The sequence below is a fragment of the Lonchura striata genome, chromosome 7 (assembly GCF_046129695.1).
Source record: "Lonchura striata isolate bLonStr1 chromosome 7, bLonStr1.mat, whole genome shotgun sequence".
Lineage (NCBI taxonomy): Eukaryota > Metazoa > Chordata > Aves > Passeriformes > Estrildidae > Lonchura > Lonchura striata.
Genome location: NC_134609.1, coordinates 3,609,500 through 3,635,120, shown reverse-complemented (window position 1 = coordinate 3,635,120; position 25,621 = coordinate 3,609,500). Strand labels below are relative to the sequence as shown.

The 25,621-nt window shown below is 38.5% G+C and overlaps 1 protein-coding gene across 1 annotated transcript in view; it reads left to right on the top strand.

Moving 5' to 3' along the window:
* The first annotated feature begins 9,055 nt into the window (after positions 1-9,055).
* The window catches only part of CABCOCO1 (ciliary associated calcium binding coiled-coil 1), a 141,177-nt gene continuing 124,611 nt past the window's right edge, over positions 9,056-25,621 (top strand). The window contains exon 1 of the mRNA XM_021535348.3: positions 9,056-9,068. The gene's annotated coding sequence lies outside the window, so the exon portion shown is untranslated. The remainder of the gene's footprint in view (positions 9,069-25,621) is intronic.

Sequence of the window (25,621 nt, the reverse complement as noted above, 5' to 3'; positions counted from 1 at the left end):
AAAATCTCTCTTTTATATCTCACAGGCATATGTTTCAATTTTCACTCACTGGGTGTGATATTTGGTAACATACGGATGAGTCATATTAATAACTTACTGAATCAAAACATAAACTGCCCTCAATCATTGTGAGATGTGCTCTAGCCTTTGTTTTTGTGGTAGCACATGTCCAGTCTTAATCCCACGGTGCTGTTTACTGCACCTGGGCTTTTCTCAAATGTGTTAGACCAAGAAATCTCATCAGTTCTAGCTCTAGCAGAAATATCTCTCCACTCTGATTTCCTGATGTGAATTTTCATTTTAGGCCAAGAAAGGGCTATGAAAATCCTTTAACACAAACCATCTGATGAGTCTTTTTAGAGCAACAAGCAATGAAAACTGTGGAAATCATTTAAGTAATATTTTTACTTTTAAAATAAAATATTGGCAAAATAAAATCAAAATGTTAAGAAAACAAACCCTGAGACTGTGTGTCAACATAACCACATATGCTATGAGCAATATGGGAGTATTTCTTTGCTGTACATTGTTATAATTTTCCGTGCAATAGAACATCACAAAATCTGCCTTGAGATTGGAGTAATCTTACTCTGTATGACCAAGTCAGAAATCCTATCCTACAGTAAAGTCTATAATTTTCCTACATAAAAATTCTCCTGTTGGAATATAGTGATCAAAGATCCTACTGCGAATGAGATTTCTAAGGCTCCCCTCATTGTTTCATGGCCAAAATGGCACAGAACTTCTTGTCCAGTAGGAAAAATATTAGATTCAACTATGAATTCCTGGAGGTGTAATAAGAGAGAAAGAGTTCCTTTTCCACAGAAACACTCCATTTTTGCTGGATTTTGAATTCCCTCACTATCCAGGCAAACATCCTCAGTCTATATCCCCATTGTGGTTATTTTCTTCTTATGGGGCCAGATGGTTCTCACAAGAAGCTGCACTGGAAACCCTGCAGCACTTGTCCTGCCAATGTTGAGAGACAGACAGGAGCCAGGTGGGTTGGGCATTAATGCTTACAGGTGTATTCCATGTGATTTTCCACCAACAAGCAAATATTAAATCATCATTCTAAGACACACTAAGGTTTGTAAGAGGATATCTGAGTTGCTTGAAAACACAGAGGGGGCAAACATCTCTCTTGGGAATAGATTGCTAACCCCCTAAGTCAGCCTGGAGCCAGATTCACAGTTGGCAATTCAGAAAGGCCCAGGAGATACAAAGGAGAGATCAAATGTGGCGTTGTTTAGATGGAGGAAGCTCTTTCCTGAGAGGAACAGGATGACATTTCTGTTTGGTGTGAAATAGGCAGTGTGGTTTATTTCTGTCCTGACTTTTTGCAGGGTGAATTTGCTATGTTGATGATGACTTGTAAAAAAATCATCCTGCAAGTAACAGGCAGACCCAGCATCATTCAATGCAGGTACGTTTACAGTTCTTCACCAGCTGTGCCTAACCAAACATGTAAGAGGCTGCTCTAACCAGGACTAATATTTCCTTTGCTCCTGTTTCCATTTTACAGTATTTTATTTGAAATTACTGGGGGTTTGTTTTGTTGTTTTGGTTTTTTGGGGGTTTTTTTTGGTTGGTTTTTTTGGTTGTTTTTTTTTTTTTTTTTGGTATTCTAAAGCTTTTTATCTGTGGGAAATAGTCATTATAGTATCTTGTTGAAACTTTCCTGGAAATATATTTTAAGAAAAGAAAATCTTATTAATTTATACTGTACTGAAGTTTCTTTGTATTTTGCACTACCAGAGCCATTTCTTGTTTTTATAATGATGTTACGACAGTTCAGGACATAGAGTCAAGGGACTTTAGTCTAGATTTCTATTCTAAGGGTTTTCTGCAAAGCTTGCATTTACATAAAGGGAAGAGGAGTCGTTTCTCATTGGGCAGCAAAGTCATTTCACCTGAGAATGGGCTAATCCCAGCCTTAGTCTGTGAACTAAAACTTTCCCTGATGAGCAGTGCATTGCCTTCCTTTTAGGTAGAAGTGCACTCAGCCCTGAGATTTTGATACATTTCTGTTCTCTTTCAGCAGAGTAAACATCTAAACCTGATGCTCATCTAACAGTACTAGACAGATGAGTCCCATCCTTATTCTGCAAGAGTCACCACAGATATTTATATTTCTTTTTAAAAAGTCTGTTTTAATGATAAAACCCTACAACATTCCTTTTCTTTTTCTTTCCTTTGAGCTGGTTCTTCCATGATAAAGGACTGAGTACAAAATGTGCAAAAATATCAAGCCCGGGCAACTGGTGTGGCAGAATGAAATTCCAAGAAATCAGTTCCCCTGTGTACCAACCCACTACGTACATAGTAAGAAGGCACAACCAGTACACCTGGAAAATGCCTTTCTTGCCAGGACAGCCTCCAATACAATAAGGTATGTGGTTGCCAACGAGGGAACTGAAGGAATGCTTTGTATCATCTATCAGAGAATCAATTGAGATGTCATTCTGAAAGGTGAAAGATGAAGTAAGCCTGGAAACAAAAGGATTGTCCACAGGAACCACAGAAGCAGTTTCTGAAAGAACTGCCACTGTGGTCCTGCCGTGAACCACAGCTCCAGCTGGAAGGAAGTTAGCATAGGGTTAAAAGCCAGTATATATTGTCATTTTTGAATGCTGCCGAGCAGCATTGCCCCATGGAGCATTATTAATCCAGCCCACAAAAAGGCATATCAACTGCAAGGGATAACCAAACTCAATTTAGGAGATGCAGTGCTGTCATAGTGAGAGTTTAATGCTGAGGTCACCCCAGAGTGACTACAGCATGTATTGATGGGATCTGAACCCCTCAGTGACAAGTAGGTTTCAAGTAATCTTTTCAATTGGCTGAGTTCAGCCAGATTCACTCCAGAAATTTCCCTTCAGAAGGCTCAATCATAAAGGCAAAATTCAGTGCCTGAAAGCAAAGTTTCCAAATACCTTTTAACATTATTTTTATCTAGCACATACTAGTTCATGAAGAACTAGTGCTTTCCCTGGGCTTTCTAGATACAGAATTTTATTCTATAATAAAAATCATGGTTATCAGTGCCTGTTGCTGAGGATGTTCATTAGAAATTATCAGCTTCAAATACAAAAAACAACCTTTGCTCCTACTTATTTTTGTGGGGAAAATGATAGCACACAGTGATTTTTTAGGCATCAGCCTACTTCTCTGACTGTTTGGTCATGCAGCACACCTTAAATAAATGTTTTCACCTAAAGGAGAACTGAAGTGTACATATCTAAGTGTGACCTATGGCATGAAAAAAAATAAACAAGAATTCAAGCAAAGAGGTAGGACTTTCTAATTATCCTTGAATACTGTATGGATAATTAGGGCTTTTTCAGAAATTGCACATGGAGGTTGGTTTGTAGGTACTGAATTTTTTTAATTAAAAATTTTGTAGTAATATAAGAGATGAACTGTCTAGAAGTTGAGAGGAAGATTCTATCAACTGTAAATGCAGGTACTGAGTGATGCAATACTGCCAAACTACCTCTATGTTTAAATCAGTCTTGATTTACACTTTCTAAGAGTTTGCATCTTCTGAATTTTATGCTGCTAGTTTGAAAAGAAGAAGGAAAAGGTAGTAAAAAACCAGAACCTTTACTGTTCTTGTTTAATGTGCTAAGGAAACTAATAGCTGAATGTTAGACGTACTGGATGCAGTTTCAAATCAACATCTCCAGTTAAAGTTGATTTGTTGTCAGTTTGTTTAATATGTACCATATAAAACAGCAGTAACAATCAACAGGGTGTGGTTTAGGACATGGTAAGTGTATTTCCCAAGGGCCTTGGAAAATACTGCCAAAGTCTGCAATTCAATACGCATCTTAGAGCCTATTACTGTGCTAAGGCAATGAAGCCTTCAGTATTTTTTGGGAAATCTGATACTTAATTTTGTGTGTTTGGTTTTTGGAATGTCAATTTTTGTGGGTAATTAGTAAGCTAACTCCTGTCTTTTCTAAATTCCAGTTATTTGTTCCATTCAATTTAGGTTACTTGCTTCAGAACCACATTTTACTAGCTTTTGAGCTGTGTAGGGAGTTAAGTGGATGGCAACTTTCCTGAAACAACTTACCTTCAAATCCTGTGGTAACACTGGTGGTTGCCCTAAATGGCATTTGGCTCCTTTGGCCAGTCTGTCTTCTTTTGCAGATAGAACATGAGAGAATAGAGACAAATCAGATGGATCTGTGTAATGGACACTAGAAATATTCCTACCTGGAGAGCATGGGGTTTCTCCTAACTCTCAGAGTAAAGACGTTGCTTCAGCTCCTTCCAGATCCCTATTCCTCACCTAAGCCTCCTGCTGTAATGTTACTGCAGCATTCTTATGGCTCATTCCCTCCTCCAAGGAGTGATGAATAGGAATCGATAGCAAGCCCTTCCTTATTTAAATAGATTTCATCAGACAGCATAAATTTACTCATGGATTAATGTTTCATGGAAACTATTGGGGTTTTAGGAAACTTGGAGCAAAATGCCAAGTTTCTGGACAAAAAGCTGCATACCAATTATTTTGATTCTGCCACCGTAGACCTTCTGGTGCTCTGATATTGTTGCTCCAAGGATCCTTGCAGCCAGGGTTCATGATATTCCTGTCTTCATTCTGAATACTCTGAGAGGTCTCTGAGGTCATTCCTACCACAGCATGGGAAAGGAATTAAAAGTTCCTTCTGTCCTGAGTTGTTCCTGGGATAGTGCAGCATAAGGAACCTCTGAAGATAGACAAACACATCCTCTTTTTCCCCCACATTAAAATCCCCTTCTCAGAATTAATGATTTTCCACCTTAAAAAGTTAGTTTTCAGCTTGTTTTGTATGCACAAAAATCTTCAAAATGTTAAAAATTTCAAACTTTATTGGAATTTAGACTTGGGAGAATTTTAAGCTCTAGTGGCTTCTGAGCACTGAGACATGATAATGTCTGCTTTTCATTATTGGTTATCTGACCAGAACCTCCCACTCCTTGATACTTATTTATAAGGATCCACACTAAATCACAGCCATATTTTCAGCTTCCATGAAACAAGATGTGTTTTTACAGCTGGGAAACTGAGGGCTAAGAGTAATGTCATTTGCAATGTCATGCAAAACTCAGTGGAAAGCTTGGCAAGAAAGATCTTGATCTGATCTGACTCACAACATGTTCTACTTGCTCTTCCATGCACACTCCAAAAAAGACTGCTCCTTCTCTCTAAGGACTAATGCTAGTAAAAGCTGGAAACAAAACACTCTATCCTCTACTCTTTCCTTTCTTCCAACGCTAATGTCTGGAGTCTTTTAGTGGCTCCATATTGCCATCATTTAAGTCCTGGGCACATGGAAAATCTCTCAGTGTTCTAAGGCGGTAAGAAATGGGAGGAAGTTGCAACCATAATCTCCCTATTAGAATGAAGCAACTCTGCCTTTGGCCAAGATCTTTTTACCCTCTTTCCCATTTAGAATTATATTTTTCTGGGAAATTCCCTTTTGAGTGCAACTGGCAGGAGTTTTTTGCCTTTTGGTTCCTTGTTAGGCAGTGAGTCTCTGTGTACAGCCAGGCCCTAAGTCCTCAGTGTCTAATGAGCCTGTACTAAGATAATGCTTTGTGCACTCATGCATCCAGCTCTGCAGCACTGATATGCAGTCAGGTTATGAAAGGTGAGAGTATAGTTCCGTAACACAAGCAGAGGACTTAAATACAGGGCTCTTTTGTCTCTTATTGTCTTGGTAAAACTGTCCTAGAGAAAGTATGATAAAAAAGAAAAGTGGCTCTATTAAAAGAAAAAAATAAATTTTTAAAGTGTTCCAAAATTTCCCTAAGATTCATCAAATTACCTGAAGGCAGATGACTGAAATAAATGTGAAAGAAGTCGAAATTCAGAGGTGCTTATAAGATACAGAGACAAAAGTGCTTCCCTGCATTAAAAGTATAAAATACTAGTTTTCTTTGCTGGAAAATGTACTGCATTTTGGTGTTCAATTAGTAGCTGATTAGGACCAGCTGTTGGGTGATGCAGTGACTTGAGGAAAGAGTAACACATGAGCTGAGCTCTGTGTCAGTAAGACATCTCTGAGTCACATCTCTTCTTTGGCTGATCCTGAATGGGGGAGGGATAACAATTTTCCTTCTGAGTTAAGTTAGAGTGATGACTAAAATGCCTTTCCTTCATCATCCACTACTGACTACATCAGGCAGCAAGGGGCTGGGATTCTCTCCATCCTTCTCTACATGAGGTAGTGAAGCTGTTGGAAGAACTGGCCTTATTTTTCTTTGTGTTGATTTCCATCTTGAGAGTGGCGGATCTCACAGGACTCATTGCTCTGGGTTTTGCTATTAAATACACTGTGAATTGTGATAAAAGCAATGCAACTGCTCTTGCTGATGTGCAGCTGTTGGTACCCACCAGTGGAGCCCATGTCAAGAGGTTTCTCCTCCGTGAGTGCACTAACAGGATCTCCTTCCTACTTCTTGCTGGTTCTTTTCATGGAACTGGTAGGAATTTTTCTGTTCTATTGCTTTTGCAGGTTTAATTAACATTGGCTAGAGGGTGTCCAAGCTATTAGGGCAAGAAAATGGTGTCAGCAAGGGATGAAAACATTTGCATAGTATGATCACACAAGGTTTGTTCTCGTGTGTGTTCTTTTTCCTTTTTCTAAAGCCAAAACATATTTGAATTTGGCATGAATTTCTGGAGAGTTGGCCTGAGAATTCAATTTCTTTGTCAAATCAACTATTAAAATATTTTCTTGAAGTTCCATCCAGTAACCCTGGTTACTCTTCAGTGTAGGCTGGTAAACAGTTTGGAGAAGAGTGGGTTTTTTTTTTTTTAGAGCACTGCTTAGACACACAGGTCATTTTATAGTGTAATTCAAAGAGTGTTTCATATCTCAGGATGGAGAAAATAGTGCCAAGGCAGCAGGTATCTTAAGACTCAGTGTCAGCTTCTGGTGCTCTTGCATTATTATTGTTGTTGTTGTTTTGTTCAAGCTGAAGAGGCATACCATAGAGCAGCATGACAAAGAAACAGGACAAAGAATTTTTTAAATTAAAAATCTACATCAGGATCACAAATGTATAGTGAAAACAAATCCTCATTTGTTCTTACTTAGAATATGTGAACTTGATGATATTAAAGAGAATAGATATGAGTCCAATAAACAGAAATACTACATTTGTTCAGTGTCTGGTAAATCTGTTAAATTCATTGTCAAGGAAGGTTACCTAGACTAATATTGCAGCAGGACACTTCAAAGGTGCTGAATCATTTTATGACTACTAATACTTCTAACTCCTTATGTGAAATCTCATGCTTCAAATTGTACACAGCAAACCACTTTTCACTGCTCTTTTCTTCCTTTACATCAGTGGCTACAGTTTGGCTTCAAGGTGCTTTCTGCAGTAAAGCACTAACTAGAGACAGGATTTTCAGGATTAAAGTCTTACTGCAACTTGGTAGTTCCATAGTTCCTGTATATTTTACATGCACAAAAATTCAGCCATACTGTTAATTCTGGTATAGCAACAGAGAGATAAGAAGTTTTTTTACAATTAAGACATTTTAACATTGTTTGAGCTTCATTGTTGTATCAAACTCTGTAAAGGGTTGGTCCAAGTAAGCTTCTCATCTGTAAAATATACAGTCTTCTTTTGGACCACAGTGGCACTTTCAGCTTGCCCCAAGAATTTCAGCCCTCCAAAATACAATTTTCAGCAGTGTTTGATATGAAGTAAAAAAGGAAGTTTTTGTACTGCTTCTCACGCAACTACTTCCAGATAAAGTCAGGGCTTCTATCAACTTCTAAAAATTTTACGTTCATCTGAAGACCTTCTCCTCAGTCAATCTTAAGTCACTTTTTCTCCTGCAGTTTTATGTGCACCAGACTTCTAAATCTTCTTTTCTTTCTAAATAGTCTTTTAAATGCATATTTGCTATTGAAATATTGTCATGTTCTCATGTCCAGCCATGAAGGCAAGTAGTCATATTTCCTATAGGAGAAGTTCTGAAAAATTGCATTCCAAGATTATAATTTGTATTAGGAATATGAATTTTCTTCTTTTTTGGAGGGGGCCGTTACTATGGGGGGAACAGCATATAACTGTATTCTGTATTATTAGGTCACTTCACAATTGTCAGTTGTGTTTACCTCTTCTTCTCCTTTCCCCATAAACTAATCTACAATAGAGACAAAAGTAAAATTAGATGCATCTCAAAAGATGTAGAAATCTTTAAAGAAAGGGGTAAAAAGGAGGGTCCTGTCACTGTGTTATTTGTTGTCACAGGCATGGGAATCCCAGGACAGGATTCATGGCAAATGAAGATGAGGAAGACAACTGCTAAAAAGAGTAAAGCTTTTGACAGTAGAATAGCTCAATGGCTACTCTAGACACATTGTAATCATCTGTAATTGTGACTTTCAAAGAAGGGTTCCTGTGCCTACATCTGTCTTTCACTTTTCTTTGCTGTCCAGAGTGCTTGAAAGATAAGTAATTTGGCTGTTGTTTTGTATGGCCTATTAATTATGCACTTCAAGACTGGTCTATTTCTAAAAAGTTCACCATTGATGTGCAATATTTTTTCATCAGATATGTCCAGAAAAGGCTGCAATCTACTGCAGTCGGCAGACATGTAAAATTAGCTGTGATTAATAAGTAGTGTCAATTTCTGGAGGTTTTTAGGATCTTATTTTTTTATTAAAGTCCTAAAATTTTTATTTTTTTTTAGTGCATGTGTCTCTAGGACTTTTCAAGTAGCAGTTGCAGGCTTTGGATAGACATCTAGAATTGCAGAAATTGGTTTGTTGCAATCAATTACTCTCTTATTTAAAAGTGCAGACAGGTGGGACAAAACGTGACTTTGTCAGGGCTGTCTTTCAAGATAAAAAGGGACAGTAACTGACTTTGTTGTAATTCATAATACTCAGAAATGTTTGTCCTCTGCTTGTTCATTTTAAGAGAGTGGATTGGTTTGTGGCCATGGTGTTAACTGAGAAAAGGACAACTTTGCAATGGATTTGGTTCAGCTGCACTGGTTTACCTGAGGTGGATGAAGTGTTGTGCTGAGGTATCTAATTTTCTGTAAGGTAAGCCAAGATTTTTTTAGATGGTGGAACAGAATTTAACTTTGTTACCATTTCATAGGAAATTCAGTCAGCGTTGCTTTTTCCAGTACTAATTTAAATCTAATGTCCAGGATATTTATTGTGTTTGTACAAATTCAACATAAAATTAAGTTTTAAAACCCCACAAGGATGTACAGCAACCCACTGGACTTTTCTTTGTGATTTATCACTGCTCTGCCCCAATGATCTGGACTGTTCAGTGGCTGGAACACCCACACAGCCTGATGATCCATTTATCCAATTTATCTGATCCCATCTCTTTCCCACCCTGCTTGGCAAGGAGCTGTTCCATGTCACATAGAGCACAGGTGAGCTGACACTGCAGTAGCACTCCTGAGAGAAGCTACGACTTTGGTTCCAAAGCATGGGTGCAGTAATATTCTTTGTTGCTCCCTTAAAGAGATGACTGTTTTAAATAATAAAACAACAATGCAAAGACTAGAGGGAAGAGCTGTCACAGCCTAATTGAAAGTTCGTTATGCTGCTTATGCCATTATCGTAAAACTCTTTATCATGTGTCTGTAAATGTGCAAATTAAAAACCCAGAGGTAATTTTGTATTTTATCTGCATTAAAAAAGATTGTGAAATTATAATCTCTTTCATAGTTAAATAACTTTAACCTGTATGGTGACCTTTGAATATGCAAATTACATAGCTTTGTTGGATGGAATACATTTTGTTAATTGTAACATGATAAGTGGAGAAAATCTGAAGAAAACAGGAATTCATTTTGAAGTAATCATAGTGGAAGGTTTATGAGATAAGGAAAAAGGAAACATATTTATGTGCAGGCTCAGAAGAATGATTGTCTACTGGTGTTCAAATCTGTGACTCTATAGCTGTAATCAAAACCAGCAGGAGAATTTCTAACTTACATCACCAGCAGCAAACTTGGTGAATACATAATGCATGCCCAGAGACTTGAAGAATTCCAATAGTTTCTTAGATAACAGGGTACTTTGGTTTGGTTTTTTTTGCCTTTTTTTCCCCTCAGTTTGTAAGGCATCTTTGAAAAAACTTGATGCTGTGACCATGAAAATGAGTAATAATTAAACATTTTTCTGCAGGACATAATGATCATTTTCACATAAAGAGGAGAGTGAATGTAATGAACACAAGGAGAGATTAAGTTGCTCTTAGGCATAGTACAGGTTGGTTTTGAACAAACCTTTCTTGTCTCTTGTGCACACAAGCATGCTGCCGTGCTATCATGCTGTCTCCAGACCTTCTCTTTTCCCTGTGCATGTGTGCCAGGGACATTTTGAATGACCATGTCTTGATTTGGTGACCACTGGAATGAAGTGGGCTTGCATTTCCCTTTATACCTGTGACCTGGACTAGAGATACCAGTTTACTTCTCCAGAGGTTCTCGAGTGGGAATCATGAGCTGCTATATTGCTGTAGCCATTCTGGAGTGCACCTATATCCCACGTACCATTACACACCCAGAAGCAGCAAAGTTTAAGCAAATTTCACCACTGATCTCAACAGGAACAGCTGCAAACTCTCCTTGTTATTTATGGCTGACTTGCAAGCAAAGGTTTGGAAAGAGCTGGTAATAATGTCTGCAGAATACAAAGCTTTACTCAAGGTATTCTGGCTTGAAGGTATGCTTGGTAGTTAAGGCAGAGGAGGCCTCCTAGGTAACTTACTGCTAGAGCCTCATTCACTGGCAGAGTGGCAATTCATGACTAGGCAGAGCAGACATCAGTGTTACTGATAATGGTGCTTTTTTAGGCTGCTTGAACTCTGTTGGATTATTTATAAGAAAGAATGACCGAATCAAATCCCAACTGTAAATCTGAGTGAATTCCATTAATGTATTTTTAAAGCAATTATTTATTTTCATAATTTCCATATTAACAAATATAAATTACAGTCAAGTCTTTCTTTCATCTCTCATTTACTTCTCTGAGTGTATTGATTCTCCATTGAGGTATACCACGACCAATTCAGATTCATTGCTTTGAGGCTGAGCTGTTTGTTTTGCAACTCTGCTGCGTAAAATCAGAAGATAACTTCCTTTGCTTTTGTCTCACTGGATCCTGCAAAACTGGCTCTTTCTCACAGTAGATCTTTCTGATTACTGCTTACTCTGTAAGTTTTGACAGGAAGTTATACAGACTTGGAATTAAGATTCCAAGGGGCTGCAAGCATGCTATGTTTTGACTACTGCATATGGATATTTTTAAAGGCTGAAAACTAAGCTGTCAGTCAAAAATACATCATATTAGCAAAATGTGCATTTTCTGGCTAAAGTGTGAAGGGCTTTATCAAGGGGCATGGACATTTTTAAGAAGGAAGATCTCGAAATACAAGGTTAGTCAAAGTGTCTCAAAAGGTCTGGCAGTAATGTAAATAGTTCTTGAGGATATTTTGCTGTAAACATTTTTTATAACATTCACGTGCTCAACGTCATAAAGAGAAACCTCTTAGGTTGTTACGTACCAAGAAGTGCAAGAAAGTCTATGAAAGTAGAGGAAATTGAATTGTAACCTGTAGGTAAGTTATGACCCACTGGTTGAAACAATCTAATATTTGCACCTGCCCTAGTAATGTTTCATGAAGAAACTCCAGCACTGCCATCATGCAAGTCACAGCAATTGAATTTTCTATCATTTTCTCACAAACTCCTCCCTATGGGTTTTCATTCTAGAGTTCAGTACTTCTGTTGTTATCTGGTTTTTGTAGGCGTCCAAATCATAAAAATATCATTAAGAACTTGGGGCAAATTCAAATGTGGGCCAGACTTTGTTCTTTTCCATCATGGAGTGCAACTCATTCTTGACATCAGCTCAGAGCCGAAATCAATGTGAATTGCGTAGTTTACATATTTCCTACTAAATTAAAATCTCTTAGAAATTATGAAAATATCAAAGCCTTGAGGACTGCGGGTGGGGGAGCCTAAGAGTCTTCTTCCCAGCCTCCTCCTGCTGGCTGGGGACATTTCCTGGGATATCACAGCTTGAATACCCACCCTGGGGCTGTAGGGGAGGATACTGTTTTACATGGGTCAGAAACATGCCAGAAACTATTCTGCCTGCATGACTCCATAGATGTTCACATTCAACTGCTTGCAAGTTTTTGGGGCATTATTTAATTCATTCCTATGCTTCAGTGCAGCCGTACAGGGCCAAAGAACTTCAATGAAGAGGCATAATCCAGGTACCCATCCACTTCTTTATGTACTCTTGGGAGTACAAGCAGAGTTGTCTGGGCAACAGCAAGCTGCAGAGGTTTCATGTGGCCTGAACTAGGATCCTGCAGGCATCTGCCTCAGGAACCCTTAATGGAAATTTATTTGCTGTGCTGGAAAAAGTTTTGTTAGATAAGTACCTCTGTGTCTTATCTTGTATTTCAGCTTCCTTGGCAAAAAAGGTGATTGCAAAAGTGATTATGGTGGTGTTTGGATTACTGGTAATGAAAAAGAAATTCTGTGTACTTTTATTTATTTTTGTGTTGCAAAGATAGAAGACTGAAAAAGTTAGAAACATGAGCAGAATAGTAAAAAAAACATGTTTGCTACTGGATTCTGGGGAGTATTCACATGCCAAAAGTTCGTTTGTGCCCTCATACTGATAAGAGGCTTATCCTAACAGGAAAGTCAAAGTGCAGACATATAAATCTAAAAAAATTGAATTCATTAATGTTTTTACCTGCTGATTTCTAGACATGTTGAGGGAGAAAGTCAGCTGGGCCAGAGAAGGAACCTGTCCTAAGAATGTATGAAAGATTCAGTTGCTTATAGCATTCACTTGCCCTGACTTTATACTAGCAATAGGAAATCTATTTATTGTTGCTGTTCCTAAAATGGAGCTGAGCTGCTAAGGACAGAAATGCAAGTGACAACTTCCCACATATCTTCCTGTTTCCTCTGTTACCAAAGAAAACCAGACCTCATTTAATCATACCTACTTGAGTATTCTCATCCATTAGTGTTAGAAAAAAAAAAGGAGTGCCATCCTGTGGGAAACTAGGGTTATCTCTTCCCAGAAGCTCCATTCCATCAGTGGGCTCATTTACCTTTTCACAACAGAAGACCTAATTGTACCTCTGAAAATACAATGTTTTAATATTTACCATTATTAGGTATAAAAGTGTAGCTGTACATTAATAACTCCTGTGACAGAACTGAGAAGCAAATATACTCATCTTATGCCGAAAGGCTGTATTAAAAATAGGAACAGATTATTACAGAAACTTAATAGAAAAAAATCTTTCCCACCACCATATGGTTGTGATATAACACAAAGTGTTTTCCTGCCAAGATATCACATTACAATGGCAGGCTGCCAGTAGCTTCTCTCTTCCTCATTTAAACAACAAAAATATCAAAAAAGAATTCTTTGGCTGAATGAGGCTGTTGCTTTTAAACATATACTATTGGCTGGTACTCCATCTACGTCTCAGTTTCTCTAGATACAGTCCGTTTCACTGTGTTTTATTCAAAAGAGTACTGGAAAATGGTTTATACAGCTCAGATGTTCTAGGACATTTCTTTCTTTTCCTAGCTTTAGAAAAAGAGGTCTTACATGGCTGCAGTAATCTGTTCTGATTTCTAGTTCCTGCTTGAACTAGTTTTGATGATGTAAATTTGAAGCCACCCTGGTCATCTCTCCTTGTCTCTACATTAACGCCTGTGCAGCTTGAAGAGGTGTGAGGCTATTATTTTCCAGACTGTTTGATAAGGGACATTTGTTCAGTAGAGTTCAGACTCAGAAAAACCTACTGAACTATCCCTTGTCTCTGGCATAACATGCATTTGTCATGGTATCTGTAGTTGCTTCTTAAGGCTACTTCATGTGGTTAATACATGTGGCATCAAATTGTACTTCCTGTGTGTTCATATGAGGAGGCTGGGAACCTGCTTTCTTTTTCTTAATGCCTACCAGTAGAAAAAGCATAATGTTTTAATCACACATCCTAAGGTAGTCACTAATATCCCCAGCACCACAATGCATGTCTAGCTGGGGATACTCCTTTCTTATACAACAATAGCCCACAGTGGTGATGATGTGCGTTCAGGAAGCACCAGATCTTTGTAACCTGTCCCTCTACCTGAAATACTCACCTGTGGGTGAGCACCTGTTAGCCCTTACCTAAAGTCTTTGATGAGGATATGGTTGTATGTTCAACTACATCCTCAGAATGGTATAAATTGCTTTTTTAAGAAAAGAAAAGGCTTTTTTTTTTTTTTGCTTTTTTCACAGACATCTCCAGTTTTCTACTCCTGAGCTGTGTCTATCTCTACTAAGTAAAATGCTGTTAGAAGTAGTTACTTTGTGACCTGAAAGCATATCATCAGGACCACAGGACATCTGACTTCATTACTGTTCTCTCTGTCTTTATCTGCACCTTTGTTTCTGTGTAGTTCCCTGGAGATCATGGATATGTATCAAACCAAATAACTGTCCTTCAGAGGGCAAAACAATATTTGCAAAATACTGAACAATTTGTCTTTTGACAAAATGTGTGTGTGCTTGCTGAGCTTTCAGCCTTGTTGAGCATAAGGGTCCTATTTTTCTTAACGGCCTTGCCTCCAAACCAGTGAGAAACTGAGTGCAGCCCAAAGAGATGCTCATGTTGCACTCAAATAATTTTCTTCAGTTTCATCTGTGTTAGTATTAGTCACAGGTAATTTCATTTTGTGTGGACAGTTAATGTGATTAGCCACATTTAGATTTATGTGTATGCCGACTTGAGCTGCATTACATAGCTGTTTTTTAGGTGCAAATGGTATGGTGATTGATGTAATCTCATGTTCTAAATAAGTGTCTCGTCATGACACTTTGCTACTTTTACTAATAACTACATTGTTTTTTAGTTCAGCTCCTTTAAATGAAGATTGTTCATATGCTCTTTTTCTCAGACAACTAATGCTGGAAACCTTTGGAAAGAAATTAGTAAGTCGTCTTGGATACTGCATAAATCTTTGACAATCAGCTTGAACAAATCAAGACTGATACACTTAATGATAGACAGAGGTCCCCATGGCTGTCAGCTAATATGAGGGGTTGCCATTTTCTTGCTGCAAAAAATTTGAAGGTGTATAACCATTATTATTGGCTGTGAGTTGTAAAAGTTCTGATCCTATCATGCTCTGAAAACTTTTGAAGCAGTTTCTATTTAGCATTGCTCTGCTGTGCTTCACACTGGATCTCGTAGCCTTTTAACACATGAACCAAGGGTGTAGAGATCCACGTGTCTGCCTGCCAGGCTCTCCCCCAGGATCCCTCCCTTTGGTCACCTGGCTCTGCAGATGAAGTTCTGTGCCCTGGAATCGAGATGTAGTGACCATTGTGTACAGAACTTCAACAAGCATTTATGCTGGCATGCTTGTAACAGATTGGAAGATTGGAAGACTGCTTGCTAGTAGAGGCTCAGGAGAAGGAATAACAACACTTTTTAAATTTGCACTTGTGGTTTACTGAACACGGGGCCAAGGCCTAGACTTGGTCTTCTATGATAACAGCGCCAGCTGTCACAGTGAGACTGAGGGTGTTAGACCAAGTGCTAAATCTTGGTTCAGTAAATTGCAAGACAAAGAAATTTTATTAGATTAAGCACAGTAAGTGGCATATCCATTTATTGAAACTCAAGTGTATGAAGAAATTAGCAAAAAATCTGTAGCTTCCAAAGGAAGAGTTGTCTATTTGCAGAGATGAATAAAGATAATTATAATATCAAAGTCTAACAGAACTAGAGAAGTTGGTGGCTGAGACACACAACACCCTGTCATTTATATAATTAATGACTGTCAGAAATGATCATTGGTCTTTAGTAAAACTCATGTTTACCAAAATATGAGGGTCCACTTGAAAGGCTGTTGTAGTCGTAGGGCAGCATGAATAGCAAAGTGTCTACTACTGACTATTCTTCACCTATGAACTGACAGACTGGGATGGTTTTAGAAGACCTTCACTACACAGCTGTGTTTATGCTCTTCATATCTAGCCTCTATTATTTTCCATTTACTGTGGCTGAAAATATGAATATAGACAAATAGAAAACTAGATTAATCACTTGATATTCAGACAAGCTCTGAAGCCCTTAAGAACTTTATATCTTGTGAAAATTGCCAAAGAAAAGAGGGGATTGTAAGTCACTGTAGAAAAAATCTCTTAAGTCTCAGACCTATCTCTAAAATGTTGATTTAATGCATTTTTTTTTTCTTCTGCTGACAAGCCAACTACAGCAGTACTGGTTATTCCTTGTTAATCTTTTTTCCAGACACATTTGAATCCAGTCAGAGCCCAAAGTGGATGAGGCCAAAGAGGTCTTCACTGTCATTACTATATGGGATCCCAATCCTCTTTGCTATTAAGGGAATAGAGAGATGTGTGGGGAGCAATGGACAGCTGGCAGAGGTGCCGTTTTCTACTTGGATAAAGGGTTCATATCTCTTTGGTCAGTTCTCTACTCCATTTTCTCATCAGTGTCTCATATTCTCTTGTTCCAGTTGTGAGCACTTATTTTGAATAGATTTGTTTCACTTAAACCAGGAAGGAATCCAGATACTGCTGGTTTTCCTTCCTGGGACACTTTTCAAGTACAGGCAAATCTAAGAGCTTTCTGCTGTTCTGTTCTCTTATCCACTGGACAGATATAGCCTTGGATAATATTCCTGTCATATTGTGGGAGTCAGCAACAGAGAAAAGAGAGTTTCAGGTCAGTAATAATCCATTAAATGCAAGCCTCGTTGTTCAACAGTTAAGTATAGAAATAGTTTCCTGATCTGACTCTTTCCACTTAGGTTTTGTGAATTGTCATTCATCAGTCAGTAGGCAACACAGCTGAGTTTATGCAGTAACTCAAAGCACCTCCTTTCCCCTGCCTCTGCTGCTTGGTTTTCTGCTGAATTCAATCAAGGAGCTGCCAATTGCCACCAGGTGAGTCCCGGGAGCTAAAAGGAGGAAGGGAGGGACTTGGTGAACTGGCAGCTCGGAGGGTATAAACTGCCTGTTGCAGGTGGGGAATTAGATTAGGTTAAGTGTTTATGTGTCTGTATGTTTTCTTGGGTTCTTAGCTATGAAGTGGACCACCCTGGCATGGTAAGAACTTTTTCTGTTCTCCTGTGTTGCTAATGAAATTGTGAATACAGAAGCTGGTTATTTTGTAAAGCTTTCCTATGCACTTGGTCAAGGCAGACTCAGAAAGATGTTAATCATAACATGTATAGTCCCACAGTAAGGGGAAGAGAAAACCAAGCACCATTTTCTAAGTTGGATGATTTAGGAGGATTCATTTGCATCTTGAATGCAGTAGAGAGGAAGATAATCCCTTCTAATGGTATTTTGTCCTTTTTGAGTCTGTCCTGAAGGTTTCCCATTTACAGGACAATTGAAAGCAAGGGTATCATAAGAACAAGTGATGAATCCTACCTGTCTTTTCAACATGGAAGGTGTGTGTTGTGAAGAGGTGTATGTTATTCCATGGCTGTGTAAAATTGTGTCAAAGTTGTTAAGGAAGGATTTGATTATGGTAACACTGGGTTAACCAGGATCTCTGCATGCTCCAGAGTAAAGTGTAAATGCGTGCCCTGTTTCTAACCGAGTGCCCTTCTGCTCTCCCTGCTTCCCTCCCAGTGCCTTTGGCTTCATTGCAATAGTTTTGTGTATAAGCAAAGCACTTGAAATGCCATTTAATTTTATCTGAAATGTGACTAAGTTTTTGAAGAAGACATGAGCCCTCACTGTTTCCTTGAAATGTGCAGGCAGAGGGTTTAGCTGTATGTTTTTGTATGTAGCTGAGAACCTCCATGTGGTGATTTCCCGTTTTCCATGTCCATGTGACTATTTGCTTCTCTTAACAAAGCAGTATCTTCAGTTACAGTAACACTGCATTCTACCAGGGCAAGGGTGTCTATACAGCTGTTCCTTTTAACTAGTGTTCCTAGCTGCAGGGAGATGAAGTGGGATTTACTTACTTTTGTTTTCAGGTTTTCTGTAGTTTGGCACCTATTGTTCAGAGAAGTAGTAACAAGAGATCCTTGGCCATGCAGCTCCTTGGAACCAAATCTGTGTAGGAACAAGGGGTGAAAGTAATCTTGCAGGACAAAGAAGAAAGGTGAAACAAAGAGAATTAACTACTCTTGCTGCCATTATGATTCAGTGAAGGAATTTTTTTCCTTCATTATTTTATAATACATTTTCTTTTTTTAAATACTTGTGCAGTTCAAGATCTTTCCATGAAACTGTTAAGAGTGACTTATCCTAGGATAAATTCCTTCGTGCTCTAATTTGAGTGTAATGTCTTATATTGTCTTTGTTTCTGCATAGTTTTCTGATCTTGCAAGGTGCTTATGACAGCTGTGTTGCTAACTCCTCACCACACTAGTAAGCTGTGGGTTATCTCTTGTGAGATTGGATTGTTAATTGGTGGTCTGTTTTATTTTTTCTAGACATTGTAAAGGCAGTATAAATCTGTGGTAAGGTAGTAGTGTAAGCAGAAGCAATTGTTTCTGATGACACTAAAGTAATTAGAAAAAGAGCCTGAAACCTATAATTAGGACATTACACAATAGAAATTAGATAATGGGAGGATAGGAAGTGTAAAATACTAATAGTGGAGAGCACATGGTGTTTTATAACCACAGGACATGTGTTATGCTCTGTCGTGGCTAAACTGTATTTGAGATCCAAGAGCTGCTGATATGTTTCAGACCTTTTAAGACCTAACCATTCTATGGGGAAAATACTGCTTTTTCTAGTTCCTAGTAGGCACCACTTTTCTCAGTGAAGTACAATGAAGTTGCTTTTCTAAAAAGGTTTGGTTTTCATGTGATGTGAACAGTTGGTGTTATGGCACATCTGTTGAAACCACAGTGCCAGGCCCTTTAAATAGCAAAATGGAAATTTGCTGGAGTTCATTATTGGAAATACTTCCATGGAAAAGCCACTTCTCAAGAAGTAACTTAGATGTGTAGTCAGTTCCTGTTGTGTTTCCTTACAGGCCACATGTTTTTCCATTTTCACTGCTTTAAAGAGAACCTTGGCTGCAGAGCTGGCTAAAAGGACAACTCACTCTAACAAAGTTCTGTCTAGGATGAGCAGTATGGAGACAGACACAAAAACATTTGGTGCAAATTAAAATGTCATCAGCTGAAGATTTTTTTTAAAGGAGGCATTAAATTAAGAGGCTTCATGTGTGGTATTCCATCTACCTTCAAAACACAAGCCTTAAAGTTTTTCTGGAAGAAAGACTAGAAATCTTCCCATCTGTGTCCTTTATTTCAGAAGGACATTGTTTCCTGTACCCAGCTAATGAACTGAAGGGAAATACTGTAACTTCTGAACTATTATACTGGTAGCTATGCAACATGATATTTTCTGAGGAATTGCTCTGTGGCTTTAAGGACTTCAGTTAACTTCCAAGAGGTGAGAGTAAAAACTTTTCCAAGTCTAGTTTTATGATGTTGACTGTCTCTAGGCCAGTCTACCTCTTGTGTTTCATGTCCTCTTTCTGCTGTGGAAAAAGTGATGTAGCTGGTCCTTTTTAATAAGGAAGTGGGCTTGAAATCATCTGATGAGTGTGCTGTTGAGGTAACGCAGTTGGGAGACAACAGAGAACCCTTTTAAATCCCCTACTTGTCCAATTGTGAATCCTTTCCAGAGTCCTAGAATACTGTATCTAAATAGAGTCTTAATTTCAAGTGGTTAAATGTTGACTACTGTGATGCATAAGCTGTAGGCAGAGTGTGAAGGTTGAGTGTCTTCTCCAGAAGTAGTCCAGTCTCTTAGTATGTTCCTTCATAATGGTGTGTGTAGGGCAGGCTCCCTAAGTATCTTCTCTAATTTAACAGCTTTTGCTTTGTGCAGTGCTAGAGATTGGGATTTCTGTCTGCATGTTTATCCATTACCTCAGTGTTTGTTGCCCTGTGATAGACAACTACCACTCGTATTTCAAAGGCATTGTCCCATTTCAAATATCTCTTTTGAACTTACATGTTATTGTGGATTATACTTACTGCTTCTTTTAATTATAATCTCCCTGTGAGGTTTTGGGGTGTATCTTTGTTACTACAGTGAAGCTCAGAGGCTTCTGATATATGAATTAGTATTTCTTTATATGTAACTTTAGAGTCAGCTATATTATGAGTGAAAATACAGTTGCATCTGAATCCTGTGGAAAATAACTCCCTTAACTTTAGTCACATAAGCTTTCAGTTCTCAGCATTGTTCATTCAGAAAAAGGGCATCAAAATCTCTTGGGTGCATCTATTTGTCAGAAATACTCACTTATAATCTCACAGTGTATATGTATGGATTCTAGGAGAAGTTATTGAGAGCTTCAAAGTACTCTTAGATCCCTGCATTCATATGTGGCTGTTTCTCCCATCTGAAGTTGTCCCCATGCTAATTGAGGCTTCTCTCCCAGCAATGTTTTATGACAGGTTCATGCTACGGTCATTGGCCCCTCTTCAGTTGTGGTGAGTTTTAACTTGTCTCCCTATGTAGCCATGACATCTCTTCCTCTCTGAGCTCTTGCAGGGACCTGCCTCTGTAGGGTTTAGGTTTCTCCTCAGCATTTGTTCTACTACCTGAAAAAGAATAATATCTTGAAAGAGGTATAGGGGGGGAAATTAAAAATGCAAAATATAAGGTGATATAGATTTGTGATAAATATTTTATGGAAGCCATATGTAGTTTCTCTGTGTATTACATAAAGATTATTTGGATCTGTTATTTTCAAACCTTTAGAAGAACCCTATGCTCCTATTACAGTATTCTGTATTTTGAAAGTGAATTTTTACGCTTGTTCTGTGTCAGCAGTCCCTCCGAGGTTATTGAGTATTGTGCTCAAAGGGAATACATTCATTGTAATCAGGCTACTGCAGTGTGTTGCTATTCTCTGAGAGCAATATTAGTATGAATTGATGGTGGTATAAGGGAGATTACTATCTAGCCCCATTAGTTTAAACTTGGAGGAAGGTAATCAAAAGGAAATAGAGTAGTGAAATCTTAGTTTCATTACTAATTACATTATTCCAAATAAAGATCTGTAAAATCTCTGGTTGATTTGTTTGAATGCTTGTGGATTGCTCTAACCTGGCATCTATTATTGTCAGATAAGAATTCCCAAGACATCCTTTACAACTACACTATATTTTAACTCATTTTGTTCTTCTCGCCTTTTCCTTTTCACTGTTCTCTAGCTTACACACTGTACTGCAACACTGAAAAGGTGCAAAAATTTACATAACAGAGTGGCAAGTGTATTTGTCCTTCTAGAACATACTCTACTGCAGCACAAGTACCTTGTAGTGTAGAAATTGCCATAGTAACTACTCATTTCTTATTGATTAGATGGATAAAAATTCTCATAATATACAAGCAGAGTAACTTGCCGGCATATGGCTTCAGGCTACCCCTGTGGCATATCTTATGCATTCTCTCATTTTTCTGCATGTAAGAGTTTTTTAAAATGAATTAGTATTCCTTGGATTAAGCTGCAAAATAATTCTTTATTTTCTGCCACAATGGAGGTTAAATTTTAAGTTAGACTTGATTCTCCTAAGGCAGAATGTTAACTTGCATTGGTTTGCTACTGGATTAAGACAACTAGATTTCACTTCTATATGAAATCTGGATGGAGAAAGGAGATGAAAATGCCGCCTCCCAGAGTGACGGAGAAGTCTTAACTGCTTCAGAGCTGACCTCTAAAGAGTGAAATAGAGTATTTTAGTTTTGCAGTTGTGATAACTCTTTTTGGAAAGTGCTTTTTGAATGTTCTAATTGGTTGCCTGAGAAAATGAGCCCTGTCTTTGTTTCTCTAGTAATACTACAACCATAGTGGTGCTCTTCAACTGTGGCATTGTGAATGCTTACTGAAGGCAGGATGAGGCCTGCAGTGAGTTATGGTGTCTGACAGCTTTCTCGGTTCATGTGCTGCACTTGCTGAGCATCCCATTGTCTCTTGCAATCCCAAAAGATGCTCCAACAAGGCTTCTACCAAGTTTGTTGTGAAAGACAGGCTTTTTGTGAATTCTATCAGGGGAATGAAATTGTGAAGCACTTAGGCAGGATGTCAGATAAAATTAAGCCAAGCACATTCTTCAAATGTGAAGCATCAGTTTATTCAGAATACTATAAAATGAAAGAACCACAATACTCAACCAGTCTTTTACACTGTAAATCTATTCTAATGTTCTTCTGGAGTCTTCTCTAAGGCCTAGGTATTAGCTGTGATTATACTTGTTCTGTCTGATTATTTTTGGACAATATCTGTTAGATGCATAGAAAACTGAAGATTTTAGAACGATTTTTAGTTCCACTCTTCCAAGCTGCTAAGGCTTGGAAGATGAGTACAGATGTTATTCATGCAGACCTGTTTTACTTGGCTTGGAGGCATCTCCCAAAATTAAAAATGCTGGGTTAGGTCATCACTTTTACATTGTACCACCTTTCAACTCTGTTATCTTTACCTACAGCCTGACAGTCTCATTTCAAACTTTGTGTGACCTTACAGTTTGAAAGAGATAATCTGCAGGGCTACAGGAAATGATTCTGCTCTTTCAATAAGTTAGTCCTTCAGAGAGACACTTCGCAGGAAAGGATTCTTCTCCCTGTAGTAGACTAAAAACAAATGGAGGAAATGCTTTGGCAGCTGTAGATAGCTTTCATCTTTAACAGGAAGAAATAGCCTTGGCTATTCTTAATCTTTGGCCTGAATTCTTGTGTGCTTTGGTAAAGACTTTCACAGGCAGCAGTGGGAGGTGCAGTGCTTAGCATGTTTTGTCTGTGTGCTGAGATCTGGAAGGTGGGCCCAGAAAGCAGGCAGATGTGGATGAGCAAAGAGCAGTATGTAGAGGGTGACGTAAGGGTTTAGGTAGATAAACAAAGGGATTTTTTTATAGTTACATTGCTTTCACTTCCATGTCTTTTGCCCAGTCTGAAGGGAAAAGACACAACCCAAAGGAGACCAAATTAGGAAAGATTTGCTCAGAGGATTTCAATGATGCCTTCAAGACAGACTTGGGATCACTGGAATTCCTGTCACAGCACTTTGCTGGAGATTTTGGAGTGGAGCTGGCTGTTGAGAACCCTTCTAGTGCTGGCTCTGAAGAGCCAGGAAAGGTTTTCAGAACACAGCTCATGTATAGCTGTCTCAGTCATCAATATCTGCTCCATTAGGGGTCTGTACTGCTGTGTCTCCCTGCTGGTGCAGTGACCAATCTTGGGTAAACATCTCTGCTGCTTTTGCCACTGTGAGCCAATTTTGTTGCCTCACTACTACAAACTAGGATGATCTGTCTTTTTTTCTCTTGTAAAGGAGAGACTTCCTTCCCCATAACAGTGTGAAAAAAAGTGGAAAATTTAATCCAAAGACAGAGGGGCCAAGGACTCTCCAACCTGCTGATTTCAAAGCTTGACTATTTTCTATTGACACAGCATGAGTGGAACAGCGTAGTGCAGTTTTAAACACCTTTTCTGATGTTATGTTCTAATGCTCGCCTGAAGAACTTTATTTTTGAGGGGAAACTAATGCTTAGGTACATTTCATTCAACTGAAGAAATCTGCATAGAAAGAATATATTCTGGGGAACTTATTTTTTTTTAAATTAGTGTTTTGTTCAGAGTTTGGTATGCTTAGTATTTAATTTTCTAGATAGTCGTGATGCTTAGGTATTTTCTGTAAGTGTTTTGGAGGTGTCTGCAGAGTGTTCTTACTGGCAGTCTCACAGATTTTTACAGAAATAAAAGCTATATATTGGGCATTGCCAAGTGTGTGTGAGGGTATCTAAATGCATGTATGCATTTGTGTGTGTATTTAAAATGGCTCCTGTGTGCAGGTATTAAATATATCCTCATGGGCATTGCATTGTGACTTGCATACTTGGAGGCAAAGGCTCTGAATAAAGAACCTATCCAGAACAGAGTGAAATTAGCTGCAGTTGCTTGTGGGTTTTCAAAGCAATGGCAGCAGTCAGAATCTGGCCTAAGTAATTAACTTACGAAGCATGTAAAGGAAAAGCAGCATGTGGAAGATATAATTAATAGGAACATATAACAGTCAGCTCGCACATAATAAATTGGCAGCTATGCCTGAGGTAACTGCCTTTTATTTGCAAAATGCTGTTGGAATTTTTTAAAAGTAATTGCACATTTTCTTCCATTTCCACATGGTCACAGAGAACATAGTACAGTACAAATATGAACAGGAATGCAATAAAATCATCGCTGTTGTTTGTTGTTTTCCCTGCTTAGAGCTATGATCTTATTTAAGCCAATGTCCAAAAGAAAGGAGGAATACATTTTAGCTCAGAAAGACAAGTGGCAAAACATTTTAGTGAGGTTTAATATGGAATAATTTAGAAGAACTAGGCAGGAACAACCAGAATAAATAACAGTAAATGGTCAGATATCTATTTGCAGAAGAGATTTATTAATGTGTTCTCCTGACTTGAGTAAATAATGGTTAAGATAAATGTTCTGAAGTTCTTCCATTTTGGCGGCTTGAATGTTCCATCTGAAGGTTTACTGCAGCTTTTCCTGCAGAGCAAGCATGACATCTTTGCCACCACAGATGCTGGCAGATCTTCAGGTGAATCCAGTCTACCCCTTGCCTAGTGCAGAGCTCTGGAAGGCTGTGGGATGGCAACCAGGGCTCCCCACAGCCAACTGCTCTTCAGCTGCCTCCAACAGCCTGCTGCAAAACACAAAGCTGCAGTCCTGCTCCAAACATTTGCAACAGGAAACAGGAGGGCTTGCAACTCAGCTTTGCTGCTCTGCCCAAAACATGCAAGTTACTGGACTTTTTAATTGCCATTTCCAGGCTTCTCAGGGAAGTAGAGGGAGCTCCATGTCATTCCTGCTGCTACCTGCTGTATGTGATTCCCCTCCTTACCCAAGTGGGAATTTATAATACTGCTTTGTAAGTCTGGATTTTTGTTAGGTTTTAAACAATCTGATTTTCATCACTGCAATAGTGGGTAGGAAAAGAAAGTCCAAATCTACTTTATTGTAAACATGAAGAGGATGTGGTCTATATTGTCTGTGAGTAAATGAGGATGGGATCTCGTAAACACCTAACATTGGAGTGAGTTCTTAGCACCATAAATGTGATTAGAAACTTTACTGCTGTTTAAAATTGAACAGCCTGAAGACCAGGAAGTAGTTTTCTGTGAAATATTCCTGCTGTAACTAGTCTCTGTGCTGCTGACCCCAGGGGATCTTGCATTTGCTGCAGGCTGAGTGTAGTAGGCAGTTTGTTGCTGAATGAAGACTTTAAATAGTGAGTTTTAAAAAAAGTACATACTTGCAATTTTTGGGCTGATGAATTTAGAATGATGTTCTAGCAAGCTCAGTGCACTCCAAATTAATTAGCAGTGATCCTTTTAACAGGATAATTACTGTATCAGCAAGTGGTAAACTCAAAATGAATGTGAGTAGGTCCAGATTGCACCCGCAAGGAAGAGCTGTCCCGTGGTTCTACCAAGTGATTCTAAATTCATTCCAGTGTGAAAGGTTTTAGATAGCACAGATCATCATCAGAACTGTCACTTTTTTTTACC